We start from the raw sequence: 15,198 nt of genomic DNA on the forward strand, positions 1-15,198 counted from the left end.
GCCAGGGCCCTGGCAATTACCTTAGACATACTTCTGGGACTTTTCAGCTCCAGCCTAGCTGTAGGTCTGTGTATGACTGTGGTGTGTTGTGTATGGACATGGAGAACACCAGATTGCTAAGTCTGGTGATACAACAGGAATCCTGTATATGCTATGTGACACATCTCCACAATGCAAACCAAAGCACAAAAGGTGGTGCTGTTCAGAAATCCAACAGTAGCCAACAGATGGCTGGGGAGCAGTCCCAACAGAAACAATGGAGCTCCTCTTTGTTTTCTCTTCTATGAATTTGCTTGACTGGTTTTGGAATCCACATAAGCTTTTAACAGTTTGTGCAAAGGATTTTTGCAAGTCAGATACACAAAGCATGAAGAAGCATCTTTCTTTGCATGTTTTGAATCTGCTACACGCCACCTATTTCTTGCTTTGGAAGAGACACTGAACCCTTTTTACATAGCCACTCTTGGAACATGATGATTAAACCTCTACTGTATTCATTTATCTCTAAGCAGGGCTGGCATCTGCCACAAAAGTGAGATGGCCTTAAAATCTTCACCTCAGTTTTTATATATTCTGAGTTTAAAGGCTTGATTTGTCAGTATTAAAGTTTCTTTTAATTAGTTTTTGAATGTAATTATTATTTTTATTTCAAGAGCCTCCACAACACTAAGTCATATCAGAGTTATAGCACTTAATTCATCCTCTGTGCCTGAGGAGTGTATAGAACTGCAGAGTCCTAGCTCTGAAACACTCACTCTCTAAAAAAGGCAAAGCAGAGAATTGAAGAAAGGAAGCACCAGGGATTTTCAGAAAGCACAGACAATTTGCCCAAGGTCAGGTGGAGAGAGGTAGAGCCCAGAATGGAGCTCCACCTGCCAAGTTAATGTATGGCCAAACTTGAGTTGTCTTTCTCAAAGAGATAGTGCTGATAAATCCTGTGGACAGCAGAAATAGATGTAAGCACCCATAGAAACTAAACATCCTTTCTTACCACTGAGTTAGTTAAAAATAATACCTGAACTCAGTTTTTCTGGATCCATGGTTCAACTTCTCCAGATTTATTGACTTCTACCAGCAGAGATTTAGTGCATAGATTCCAGTGCCTGTCCTCATAGTCACCACATTTACAAAAGCCATGTCAATTTGACTTCACAATAGGTGTCAAGGGAACATTTTATCTGAATCTGAAGAGTCAGTGGTTTTTATTGAGCTGTTTGTTTAAGAAAAAAAATAATAAATTAGTACTTTAATGTTCAGGTTTGTTAAGTACTGAGGATAAATTTCCTAAATAGTCAGATCATTCTTAGGCAGGGGAAAAAAATCTCTACTTGTACAAGACCTGTACATCCCTACAGTTCTGACTTCCCAGAGATGAGGAAAGATTTTCAGGGGCTTATGGATGTGGCTGCCTACCTGTTTCCTTTTTCAGAAGCACCTTACTCACATAGGTATGTCAAACTTACCTGTCTGCTCAGGACCACTCATGGAGCAAAGTGCAGCTGGCAGTGTGAGAAGTTGTCATCTAACAACACCTAGTGCCCTAAAATGGGAACACAGTTCTTGAGTGTAACTTAAGATGGGTTTAGCAAATGCTTAACATGTTGTCAGTTAAGGCAAATGTGACTGCAAATCTAAAAGGAATGCTGAGAAGGAGCCTATGACAGTGAGTGCAAAATCCTCTCCAAGTTGATGTACTGAAGTGACTTCCTTGCAGACGTCTTGTAGGCTTTTGTCAGGGGATAGTCTTTTGCAACTGGGACTGGAAAAGGGACAGACAGTAGAAGCTGGTCACAAAGGTCTGTCATGAATGGAGCTCCCTCCTTGCCAAGCCTGATGCAGAACAGATCTTTCCTTCCCCTTAAATAAGGATGACGCTCCCATCACAAAGAGTAAAACTCTTAATATGTGATCGATCCCCATGCTGTTTTTTTCCAAAAGGAGAGAGATGGCATATTTAAGCTCCCCAAAGTGTGGAACTAACTATTCTAGTCTAACTTGGTTTATGACCTTTTCAGAGAAGTGCACAGCTGGGTGACAGAATCTACTGATGACATTTATATATATGCAGTATTAAAGTCAAGGTCTGATGGAAAGAAACTGCTGAAGGACCTCAAGGATGAGTACATGAGGGAGAGGGGTTGAAGAAAGAAGAAGAAGAAAAAAAAAAAAAAGGCAGATAAAATTGAGTGTAACAAATTCACAATAATGTAGAAGGACAGATGGATCCAGGCTTCACATATCAAATGATGGAGTCTGAGCAGATCATTACTCTGTAGAGGATTAACATAAAATCTTTATTTTACATATTATGGATTATCCAGTTCAACAGAGCTAGTATCATCTGAGTATGTGGTTAATTATCCACTGGATTTTTTAATATTTGCTTTCTGGATATGGATTCTTTCAGCTCCAGATCATAAGATTTTATTTTTTTTCCTCCTTTGCCTGCCTCTGTTACCCAATATTTCTTTCCCACGCTGTCAGCTGTATGAGCGGTGACCAAACAGTCACCTCACCAGGCCCTTGCCCAGCAGCTGAGGGGCTCCTGGATCCCCTCACCATTCCTCAGAGCTGCTTGTGAACCACCCCTGCTGGCCCCTTTGCCCAGCCACAGGAAGCTGAGTCCCACAAGGAAGAGCAAGGAGTCACCAGAGCAGAGGCAAGGAGGAAATACAAAAGGAGGTGCAACTGTAAAGGGACTTTGCCTGGTGAAGAAACCCACACTGCTGGGTTTTTTTCCTCAAACTCCACTGCCCCCTTATATCCATTATGCTTTCTTTGCCTACTGCAAGCCCAGGCAGGAATGGGAAGAGATGATGGCACCCTCCTGTCTTCTCTCTCCTTGCTTTGACACTTTCTAGAAGGCTGTTCATGGCCCAAGCCTAAGGAAATACACTCAGCACCAGTTTGGAGCCTGGGCTATGACCTTCCAGGCAGCTGTAAGCTCCCCAGCAGCTGTGGGCAAAGGGACCTTCCCCTCCACTCCCTGGCAACATCTGCATGAAACTTTCCTCAGAATAGTTTCTGATTGATGGTCCCATCAGCCATTTCTTCTGGTTCATGTCCTGTCCAGGAATCCCTTTGGGACTTTTCCTTATATTCTGCAGGCACACTTCATTCTGAAGTTAGCATTTTCTTCTGGTTTTCAATGTGTTTGTTTCACATGCAGCCCTTGAGTTTTTTGGCTGAAGTAGTCCCTTGTCCCTGAGAAGGTGGCTTTAGCAAAGGAAAGCCTTGCAAAGACACAGGAAGAGTTGAGTGATTCTGAAAAACAGGTTAAAAGCTGCTTTTAACATCTGTCCATTTATTTGCTGTTTCCTTTTGCAACTTTTCTAAGCTGGTTATAGCTGAACCCATAATCCTGATAGTCCTCCTGGAATGAAGAGGAAGCCACAAAGCAGAAATCTGGGCATGAATCACGTATTTAATAGCTGTAACATTTCTGTAATGAGGATGTAATGATTTGACAAGTCTGATATAGACGCATTAATGAATAGGAAGAACAATTGTGGGCCTGAGACTGTTCTGAACTGGTGATAATGTCATCTAAGCCATGATGGGTGCAATCATCTTCCAGTTTGTGCACAGACTGTGATAGAAGGCATGCATATTTCTTCCCTATGTGAACTGCATCCTGAAAATCAGCCTCTAACAAGATTTAAATAGGCTGATGCTAAATGACCTTTTTTCTTTTGGGTCAAAACCAGTTTTCCCAGCAGATTTCCGCCTGAGACCTCAAAAGAAGACATATGGAAATGAAAGATAGTAAGTTTGTCTGGAGGATCACAGAGTCCTTATTTAAGCAAAGCTTTTTTTGTTTTGTGTCATACATCTAATGTGTCTCAAGAAGTGGGGTCTGCAATACAGCATCAGTTCTGTACAGCATTACTCTTTGAGGAACTATAGATCCACATCCAGCTTGGCATCCCCTGTCCCTTTCAGGGCTCTTATTGATGACATTCAGATGCACTAAATTCCTGGCCTGGGTTGATCTTGGCAGTGAAGCAGCAACGTCAGACAGTTAGTCATTACCAGATGGATATGATGAGGAACCATACTCCAAAAAAATCATACAACAGGAATAAACAGATGAAGAGAAAATAAAAAAAGAGAAAAGCTAGAAGGAGTTTGTCTCCTGGCTGTCAATTGCTGTTGTCTGTCCCAAAGAGCAGAGAGCAGTGCTGCAGAGTCATTGGCAAACCATCAGAGGCAGAGCAAAATAAATGAAACTTAAAATAGAGAAGCAGAAATGGCATATTCATGGAGCAAAAATAATGGGCAGAAATAGAAGACTGGAGATTGCTGTTTAGAAAAACAGTAATGCAGAAAACCAAAGCTGGAGCTATAATAATATATTTTAAAAGGTCTCACGATGAATTGTCATTGCAGTGTAAATCAATGCCAATCTGGGTTGCAGATAAATGAAAAATCTCTTCTAAGACAAAAGAGGCAACTATAATTGTCAGTCCATCTCTGACTAGAAGCTACTTATAATATAGTTTCATTTTGTATCTCTGTTTTAGGGCCTGAAGTGCAGGGTATAAACTAATGTTGCTTTCTTTATAAAAGATATAGTAGGGTCAGTTATATATGTACATATTTATGCCTATATATACTCAATAATATGGAAGGGAAAAAAGGCACTGGTAGAACTGCAAGCTCTTCTTTGGCAAAATTCACAGCTGACTTCACGACAAAACTATTTTAAGGGCCAGTGATACCTCTTTTCTGCAAATTTCAACTAAAACTATGCACCAACTCCTTGTTTAACATAAAAACCTGTAGCAGACAGTCAAGGAACTGGTGACATTTAGGCTTTTTATCTAATAGTTCTGGTTTAGTGTCCTGATAAATTGTGTGGAATTAATCAGTAGAAGATTAGCAGAATATATTGCTATTGAGCTTCCAGGCATCATTAGAAGGCAAAGAAATAGATATTCACAGTAAGCTCCTGAGGTTTCATGCCTTCCACGTGGCAGATGGGACTGAAAAACTTTGTCATCATAGTGAGCAATCCTGCCAAAAAAAGGATTGTGAGGCACAATATGAATCTGAAAGAATCAGAAGAAGTATCCTGATACTTTTGCACTTTATTAGATGGTAGGCAGGGGTTGGTGTTAAGCAGAGGTTTGTAGATGAGTACCTTCTTTCTGCTTTTCTACACTAGCCAGTCTGATGGCAAAAAGTGTTTGGGATTTGTCTGCAGGGGATTTCATCCCAGTGAAAGTCCTTCTTGCTCTGAGGAATAGGTCTGCCATCCCCAATACTGCCCATTTCTCTGGTCCTGTATGCACAGCTGTTCCCTCCTGGTGCTTTGCATGAAAGGAAGAGGAACACTGTCACCAGGGGAGGGAAAAAGGAAGAGTGAGAACACTTTTCCTCACCTTTGTAAGTAAATACCTCATGGAAGCAGCACCAACTCAAGTGATGGACATGGGGAGAAGAGGAAGAAGGAGCCATGCAGTGTACAGCAAAGCTTCATCAGGTGCTGTGTCATAAGTAGGGGAACAGCAATAATACCTGTAGTACCAGGTACCTCAATCTCCATTAGCATTTCATGCATTTATAAATCTCAGTGGAGAAGGCCATTCACAACTCATTTGGAAAGAAACATAAATTTGCTTTTACATAAAAGCTTTCACACTATACTTTGACACACATAACTGTGTCAGAATGTGAAAACACCCCTGGGTAACTACATGCCTACACCAGATGCCATTGAACTTCCTATGAAAAACATGATTTCTAGGCTTTGTTTGATCCAATTGGTACATGTAGATAAAAACACTTGGAGAGTGAATAAAACCTGCAGCTTAACAGAGACATGGCACGAAAGATAAGAACCTGGCATTTTCTCCACTGGTGTTGATATCTATATTTCTGGATTATTTAGCTGGATCTCATCATGTTGCTCTTCTGCTTGTTCTACCAAAAAAGCTATTAAATGAAACTGAAACAGAAATGGAATAAATATTCTTCTAACATATTGCAACATGACTGAACAGTTTTTCTTCATCAGAGAATGAAGTATTAAGGCAGTGTTACTACAAGTATTTGATGGACATCACATGACAATTACCTGTAAGGTCACTTAATTTTCCAGAAGGCATTTATCATTTTCTATTATTATTTAATATATAAAAGCACATATTTTCCCCTCTGAGTTATGACATCTAAAGTTTGCAGGGTTGTTTTTTTTTTCCCCAAGGATTGAACTTGCTTCTCCTTGCATTACTTTTTTTAACACAGCAGGGTTGCAGTGACATGCAGAAGTATGGAAGCTCCAAGAAATCTTTTTCAAGTGAGGGTTTTTGCCCTGAACATGCTCATTCTCTCCTTCTCATTCTCTGTCTCTTTTATTCTCTGTTGCACTGTGCATTCATCTGAACACAAAGGGTTGCCTCTCACCTTCTCTGCAAACATTTCCAGCAGTGTCTTATAACACATAGGTAGGCAAAAGCTGCAGTCTTGTCATTAAGGTGTCAAAAAGGCCAGTGAACTCAGTTTAATGGTTTCAAAAGAGAGGTGCAGACAAGGAGTTAACCAAGGTGCAGAGGTCTGACTCCCAAGTGGACATAAGCACTTTTGCTCAAGTGCCTGAGCTCCAGAAAGAGCAGGAGTTCAAAAATGCATTTCAGCCATTTGTTGTGAGGATACTTCAGACTGTCTTTATAAAAAGAGTTATCATCATCTTCATAATCACTATCAGTTGGTCTTTGCTACTTCATTTTTAGAGATCCTGCTTCCAAACATCCTTTTAGTTGTTTCTCTTCCTTCATATGTTAATCCTTGCTGGAGTCTTGGCATCAGGAATGGGCTAATTGCAGATGTCCATGGTGAGAACCTCTGCCAAGGTGGTCACTCTCAGGTCACTTTATAGTCAGTGGTATGAAAAAGATCCTTCTGGGGCATGATTTATCTGCTTTATTCCATGTGGCTGCTTTGGAAAGAAATGAACAGCAGTCCAGAAACACCCATTTATCTCCACTGCCAGTAACAGGAGCCTAGGCATCTCTGCATCTCATCTAGGCATCTCACACAGGCTAGGTCAGATGAATCTCATCCCACTGTTTGTTCCCAGTTACTTTGTACAGACATGAGTACAACTCTGTGACTGATATTTTACCAATTTAGACTCAGGAAACAAAAGAATTAGCAGTGGATTGTTCTTCTTAAGGGCACGTGCACTTCATGTCTGCTCACGTGGCTCCAAATGACTGAATTATGCCACTTGGTGTAGGTGATGACATTTTCAGTGGTGGGACAAAGTTCTGATCAGATGAGCAGTTAAATGTTGCTAGTCTGTAATAACTCAAGACTTGTGATTGTGTGAACTTAATCTTTGTTAAACAGAGCTTGTAGAACTGCTATAACAATGCCATATGTCAACTACTAAAATTGGGGCTCGCATTTTATTTCTGCTGGTTTCCTCCCTTATGTTGTGCCCTCCTTGGAACAGCATACCCAAGTTTTATTCCTTTTTAGAGTATATTGGATTTATTATTTTAACAGAGGCTGATTTTAGCCTTCTTTTTCTCAAGTGGTAGTCTTTATGCTGACCATAGAGGAACTTACATGAGCACATCCTACTCCATATCTGTGCATTCCAGAAAGCTAAAACATTGCATTTAGCCTAAATCATTTTATGAATTAAAAATATACCTCTCACCTTCAGAATGGAGACTTCTTTCCAAAAGAACACAAATACCTGGAAAAAAGGAAGCTGTGTGTACATTTGAGGAGGAAATCTTTTCATGGGCTCAGGAATAATATGAAACTTCTGTGTCAAATTTCTTGTTGACACTGTCTTGCCTCTCATCTCCACTGAAAATTTTTAATAATAATATGCAACTTCAGCTATCTAAGAGCTACTTGTCCACTTGTTCTAGTTGCTCAGAGCTTTTTTGCAGTCAGTGGAGAAAGCTGCTGCCTGCAGGGTGGAGTCTCCTTAAGGGCCTGTTTCAGTTGATGAGGAATTACCTCTTGAAAGTGCCTCCACTGACTGTGGAAGGAGCCAAAGACTGGCTGAAACTACATGGGAGGCCCATCCACTGAATTCCACAGGGATTTGATGGGTAACAGCTCATTCTTAGAAGCTCGCTGCAAATTCAGAGGAAGGCTGAGTGGTGATAGAGAACAAAGGCAGGGACATAATAATTTTTGATGCACTAAAATCACTCTCTTGATTTCCTACTGGTCTTGTCTGCACTGCAGAGACAGAAGCAGGCTGTCAGGACCCCAGGACCACCCACTTCTATGATTATCACCTGTGAACGTTGCATCTGATTTCACTTTGCAAAAAAAACATAGGTCAGGAATGAAATATCCTATAATCCCATATTAAAGTGAATGTAAACAGCCTTTGCCAAAGCCTGTCCTTACTTGAGATACCTGGCAGTATCTCACCTAGGCTGAGTTGGAATAAACTTGAAGCTGCCTCAGTTAATTGTCCCAGACTGGACAAGGGTGTTTGGGCTCCCTCAGTTCAGTTAAGCCTGGTTAAAGTCCTATTTGGAGTTTGCTGTCACCTATGTAGCTAGTGGGCAATCAGATCTAGAAACCCACACGTTGTGTCCCAATTTCTTCTATATTTCTCTGAACTTTCTCTTTTTGTGCTTCTCTGCTTTATAAGTAATAATCAAAACTGTGGCTCTGTCATATCCCTTCAGCTATTTGTAGAAGTACATAAGTATGAAGCTTCATGCAGTTACAATGCTGGGCTTCAGGAGAGTTTCCAACCATATTTTTGAATATTTTTTTTTCCCCTTGTATGTCAGCTCTCAAACAAATAAAATACTTTTGTTTTCCACTACTGCATGCCCAGTGCTCTTCACATCAATTATTAGTCTAATGTGCTGAATTCCTTCTTTATTTTTTTGCTTTACTGCACTAGGCAAGGCAGTGATGAGCAGAGTTAGAGCTGGACTTGTGATGTGTGAGAAAATAAATGAAGATTGGAGAGGAGGATCATAAACATGCTCAAGTGACTTGCAGCTGGGGTACTGAAAAACACATAGATCATACCAGTCGTGGCTTAGCCTTGTGTGCTGGACAAGTAGAACATCTGTGTTTAGATAACATGGGCCTGTGATAGACTTGAAGGCACCCTATGGAAGATGCTTGAGATTCCTGCCCTTCTGTGGGAAAGATCAAAGCCTGGTGGTAAGCGATGGCTGCTCAAATCCCAGATACACAGGCAAAAAGGGCAGGTTTGGTGATCCTCTAACATGGAATGAGCTCCACAGGGCCTGTGTCCCTGCTTGTTTTCTTCTGCCCAGGTGCTGCTTCAGGGAACACCCAGCTGGTGAGGTAACAGACATAAATCTACTTTTTGCGTTTCATCTGGTGTTTTGTGGTTGTTCCTGTGTCCTGCCTCTGCCAGCTCATACATGAGATATTTGCTCCTTCCACCTGTCCCTTGTCTACTCTGTTAGTCTCAATGAGTCCAAGGTGTCTTCTCATTACCTGGAGTCCAGAACAATTGCCCAAGATGCTGCTGTCCCCAGAAAAGCACACCAAACACAGCTCAGGTTGCACCACTGATGAAAGTGAACTCTCCACATATGATTTCTCTCACTGCTTGAAGAAGGTTTTGTAATTAGTTAGCAGTTGTTAGTATGAGGAACAATGATGAAATGTAAGGATAGAGTACAAGGAATAATTACCCCATGTAAGAATGGCTGAACTCATAAAGTGGCATTTGCACCAGGCAGCCACTTGTTCACTTCCCCCTCGTGGGAACTTGTGGGTTGAGATAAAGACTATTTAATAGGTAGAGCAAAACCACATGTGCACAAGAGAAACAAGGCATTCATTCACTACTTCCATGGGCAGGCAGGTGTTCAGCCATCTCCTGAAATGCTGGGCTGCAGTAAAAAAGAAAAGGCCTCACACTGTGCAAGCACTGCTCAGCAGTAACAAAAACATCTCTGCATTATCAGCACTGTTTTCAGCCCACATCTAAGACATCACCTCACACTAGCTACTATGAAGACATTTAACTCTACCTCAGCCAAAAACAAGATTAATGGAGATGAAGCAGGAAGAGCAGCTATTGAGGTAAAAGAGACATTATCACACTCAGAAAGAACTGGAAAATGTTTAAGAATTGACAATAAGGAAGACCCTGTGACCACTGTGGACTTCTTAATCCTTTGAACTTAAAAGAGCCAAATCTGCAGCAGCCTAAATGTACAGCAGGTATCTGAGATCTCAAGGTTATCTGCTGAAATCTTATTTATAAGGACTACAAATAAATGCTTTGTTCTGCCACAGTAGTGTATGTATCCAGTGGAGCTCTTCTATTAGAGGACAGACTGTCTTTGTCTCAGATGCTGGCAGCCAGACTGCTTGCTACTCAGATTTATCACTTTGGCAACAGAGCAAGTGCTGAAGAGTTATCCAAGCATAGGTTATTTGCTCGTGGTTCCCATTTTCCCTTCCCCATTTTGTTTACAAGACCCAATTGAAATAACTTAGCTCAGCTGGATGATGGTGGTTTTTTTCTGGGTTTTTTTTGGTGTGATGGTTTTGATATTTTCATTTAGCCTTTCAGGACTTGGGATCTTTTTTTCCCCATCACCAACTTTCATACAAGTGAGCTGAAGTCCATGAGTTATGGTTCAGTTCTCTGTAGCTTGATTCCTTCTCAAGCAAGGTGTACAGCCTGGGGAGAGAGAGTCCTGCATAAAGAATATATGAGCCTTTATGATCTAAATACATTTTAAGAATCATAGACCTCCCTTCACTTCTTCTGTTAGTCTTGTTTGCTGTGTTCTTGGATTAAAGAATTGCTGTAAGTGAGGAAATCACAATAGAAAGATAATTTTCCTTTATTGCTGAGGCATTTTCTGATAAAGTGGAAACCATCTTAGATACTCTGAAAAGCTTCTAATCAGAGTGTACATACTTTGGAAATGGTATTTTTCCTAGTAATTTTCTTGCCTTTGTCCTATACCTGAGTTAATACACACACTTTGTTTAGTTATATACCTGGTGCCACTGAATGTAGTACTCAATCTTTTAGCTTACAAGGCAAGTTTCAAATTCAAAGAGAATTTCTCATCCTAGTTCCAAGCTGTCACATTTCAAGTAGAGTGCTACCTGGACTTCCAAGTTTAATATTTTTTCTTCCCTCAGAGTTAAGAATTAGGAGTTAAACTATGAGTTGCATAGACTATAAGTCCTTCAGGATTTCACAAAGAATTAGTTGATGTTATGTGAAGCTACATTACATCACCAGTTGCATGGAAATATGGGTGACATATACAGTGGACATAAAATGAATGTATTCACCAATTCATCATCACATTGTTGCTAATGTTTAATTAAAAGAGTGCAGTGCTCTAATTTAATTGGATCACAGACTTACAGAATGGTTTGGGTTGGAATGGATCATCTAATTCCAAACTCTGCCCCTCCCTTCCCACACCCCCCATCATGAGCAGGGACACCTCCCACTAGACCAGGCTGCTCAAAGCCCCATCCAACCTGCCCTTGAGCACTTCCAGGGATGGGGCAGCCACAGCTTCCCTGGGAAACCTGTTCCAGTGTCTCTCCACCCTCACACTATAGAATTTCTTCCTAATGTCTAACTTAAATCTCCCCTCTTCCAGTTTTAATCATTACCCCTTGTCATCTCACTACAAGCCCCTGTAAAAAGTCCCTCCCCAGTGAAATAGGGGGAAAAATAATCTCTGTGTAGTCATTTAACTGTCTCACTAGTCTACACTTCCCTGTCTCCTAAAACATTCACCTAAGTCATAAGAAAGATTCGCAGATCAGATGTGGTTTTGTGTGGCTGTGTGGTAAAGGTTTCACTTTATGCTCTAGGAAACCTCACCCATTCTCTACCACCTGGAAGTACTTCTCAGAACCAGAGATTGTCTGAGATTAGAAGGGACATGGACCTGGGGATCATCTAGTCCAACCCTCTATCCAGGAAGTGTCATCTACAGTAGATGGAACAGTTGTTCCCTAGTCCCTATCCCAGAAGGAGCAACCTTTGCTCAGTGCATGGATACACTGCAGGGCAATAAGGACAAAAAGGAAGTAAAGAGATAAAGGCCCAGTGGAAACTGATTAAATACGTAGAACTTCAGATTTAACATATGGAACAAAAATCTGAAAGCAAGAATGATTCATCACTGTGAGAAGACTTTGAAAGAGGTAGCGACGTCTTCATCTTTTGAAGGCTTCACCTGAAGGCTTGGTGATAGTTCTCTTTAGCTGTTGCAAGATACTCCTCTCAGAACAGAGGGAACTGTATCATGTGTAGTGCCTGTGTTATTCAAAAGTCAGGCTAAGTGACCTAATGATGCCCACTGGCTTTAACTGTCTATAACTGACATTGAGCTCTTGCTGATTTGGAGCCATTAAATGTATCAATGCTCCACAGTTCCCTTAAGCTACAGTGAGCATCACCCACACCATCTTTTCTTCTTCCTTGCCTTTATGGAGAAGAAAAAGGAAAAAAAATATGAAAAAGCATTCTATTGGGCAAAGGAAATTGTGAGTAAGACACTCACACACTGCTAAGTCCTCCCTTGATTCACAGAATAAAACCTTATTCTATATCACCTGGAATCTCTGACATAAGATAAAAAGACTGGAAGCATTTTCATCATGCATGCACAGCATAAGATGTGTTACAACAAGGGAGGGTAGTAATGACATTATTAGGAGTAAAAGGTGAAAAACACTTTGGTATTTTTTTTTCCCCAAGGTTTTTTCTAATTCTACTCTTGGTTATGCTATGGCAAACAGAGACCAATTCCAGCCATATGTCCTGCTTCTGTTTTAAGGCACTGATATGAAAGCAAAAGCAAAATTTACATATTCAGTTCAAAGCGCGTACACCTGTACAAATTTGGTCCACAGTGAGTTACTAATGCTCATATTATATTTACTAATATGCTTCAAAAGCTTTAAAAGTCTTATCTCTTGTGTTTGTGAGAGACATGACCTATCCTATCTTGGCATTCCATCAAATATGTAAAAATTACTATTGCAACTCATCTTTTGCCAAGAGAAATAGGTTTGACAGCCTGCTGGTTTCACATTCACACAAAATACCAAGATTTTATATAGTGAGGAGAACAATTACAATAGTGAATGGCTTTTTGCTTCATTTTACTGTGGTGGGGTTGGATCTGAGACATCAGGTGGAGTTTGCTAGCTGCAGCTCTTGAATGAATAGTGTTTATTGATGTTTTTTGCATGAGTGAGCAGTACTTGTATCAGATTCATCACTTAATGCTGCAATACATAAGTTTATCCCCAGTCAACCTCTAAAGTCCAAAAATGGAAATGCTAATAGAGGTGCTTGCAAAGCAGCAATAGAAAGATTGATCTTCTCCTGGTACAAATAATTGTCACTATTAACCAGAAATGCTCTGTTACAACTTTGTTTCTAGCATAACTCCTGCTGCTTTGGAGCATGCAAGAGAAACATGTTATCTGCTGAAATTCACCATCTGAGTACATAATACTGAAGTGGTACAAAATACTAATTCTCAGCTGTGGTCAGATGCTGAAATTTCTACAACATAATTAACTTCAGTGATAACAGTCTAAGCTTATAGCAGTTTAATCTTTAGCCAGTGGCTGGAAGAACAGAGTCAAGCTTCCAGAAAGGCCTCTCTTGACATTTAAAAACAAGTAACAAGTGCACTATGAAGAACAGATTGAATTCTATGGGCAATTCATTTATTCAAAAAAGAGTTTGTACAGAGAGCTCAGAAAAACGTGTTGATAATGGCAGGTGCCTTCAGCAGTATTAATGAGTTCATTAATTAACTGTTTAAAATAGTGCATGCATGTTATGACTGTGAGAATGAATCAACAGAAAAACAAGGGTTCAGTAAAACCAATGGTAACAACAGACCAGTTGTATTTTTTCTCCCTATTCTTTATTATTGTTGTTGTCACTGCCTTGTTATTGTTATTTACAACAAATTTTCCAATGAGGAATGGGCATGAAAAAGCCAAATGTGAAAAGCTGTTCCCAGATCAGGATTTCCCTCACTGAGGATAAGGAGCACTGAAGTTTCCAGAGGGAGCAGGCTCCTTCCTGCCTGCAGCCTGGCAGGTGGTGTGCTGGGACTGGGGACCAAGCAAACTCTGGCTGGCACCAGCTGAAATTCATGCAGTTCTTCTCAGTCCTCTTGTTACTAAGCACTGAACACAACAGAAAGGAAATCCACTTCATTCCACAAATGCTGCTGGAGCCTGCACAGCTGCTGAAGCCCTCAGCTCAGTCACAATTGGGTGGTTAAGCTGGGCACAAACTCCTGAAATGAACAAGCCTTTCCTGCTGGTAAATTTTACTTACTTCAAAGCATCAAATTCAGAGCATTCAAAAAAAACCCAAAAACAACCAAGAGTAATATTTTTGTTTGGTTTGTGGGGTTTTTTTCCCCAGAATTTTTCACCTCACTTTGCTCTTGACCAAGCCACTGAAGCTGCCAGTCAAATGAAGCTTGAGGCAGCTGCATTTTCTAGCTCATTAGTGATGGAAGTAAGTGTCTTCTTGGGAAAAACAATTTTTCTGAAATGTTGATTACAACATTTCTCCTTTCACCAACAACATTTATATAAATGTCTCTTCATTGCTTAATATAAAGCAGTCATACAGGGACTTATAAAGAAGGAATATCTTCTTTAACTTCTAATAGACTTAGAAGGTGGTAACCTTCATGTGAACGGGCAGAACTGGTTGATTATGAATATATGCAGCATGAAGGGCCTGATCTTAAATGGCTAATGAAGGAATTCTGTGTTTCACAAAGATGAATATCACAGGAAAGATATGTTGTCTTTCACAGCTGGAAATATAGAGGGATGCTCTGGAGTTCTGACGCAGCTCAGGCTGAAGGATTTTCTCCTGTTCTGTTTAAGATGTTGCACACAACCCCAAATAGTATTTCAGCACCTAAATACTAACAAATCAGAATGAAAAGCCACTTTCGATAATACAACATTCCTAATGGGGAAATGAAGGGGAAAAAAACCTTATCAGCACAGAAAAAAATATATAGACGTATATATATTTCTTTCTTTCTTTCTTTCTTTGGGTTTTTTGTTGTGTTGTGGGTTTTTTTCTAGTTAAGAAATCTACCTAATTGAAGGCTTGCAGTCTGTCTCTCTCTCCCATCTTAAAATTTCAGCTTCCTTTGCCTCTTTATTGTCTTCATATGC

The sequence above is a fragment of the Chaetura pelagica genome, unplaced genomic scaffold (assembly GCF_000747805.2).
Source record: "Chaetura pelagica isolate M959 unplaced genomic scaffold, ChaPel_1.0 scaffold263, whole genome shotgun sequence".
NCBI lineage: Eukaryota > Metazoa > Chordata > Aves > Apodiformes > Apodidae > Chaetura > Chaetura pelagica.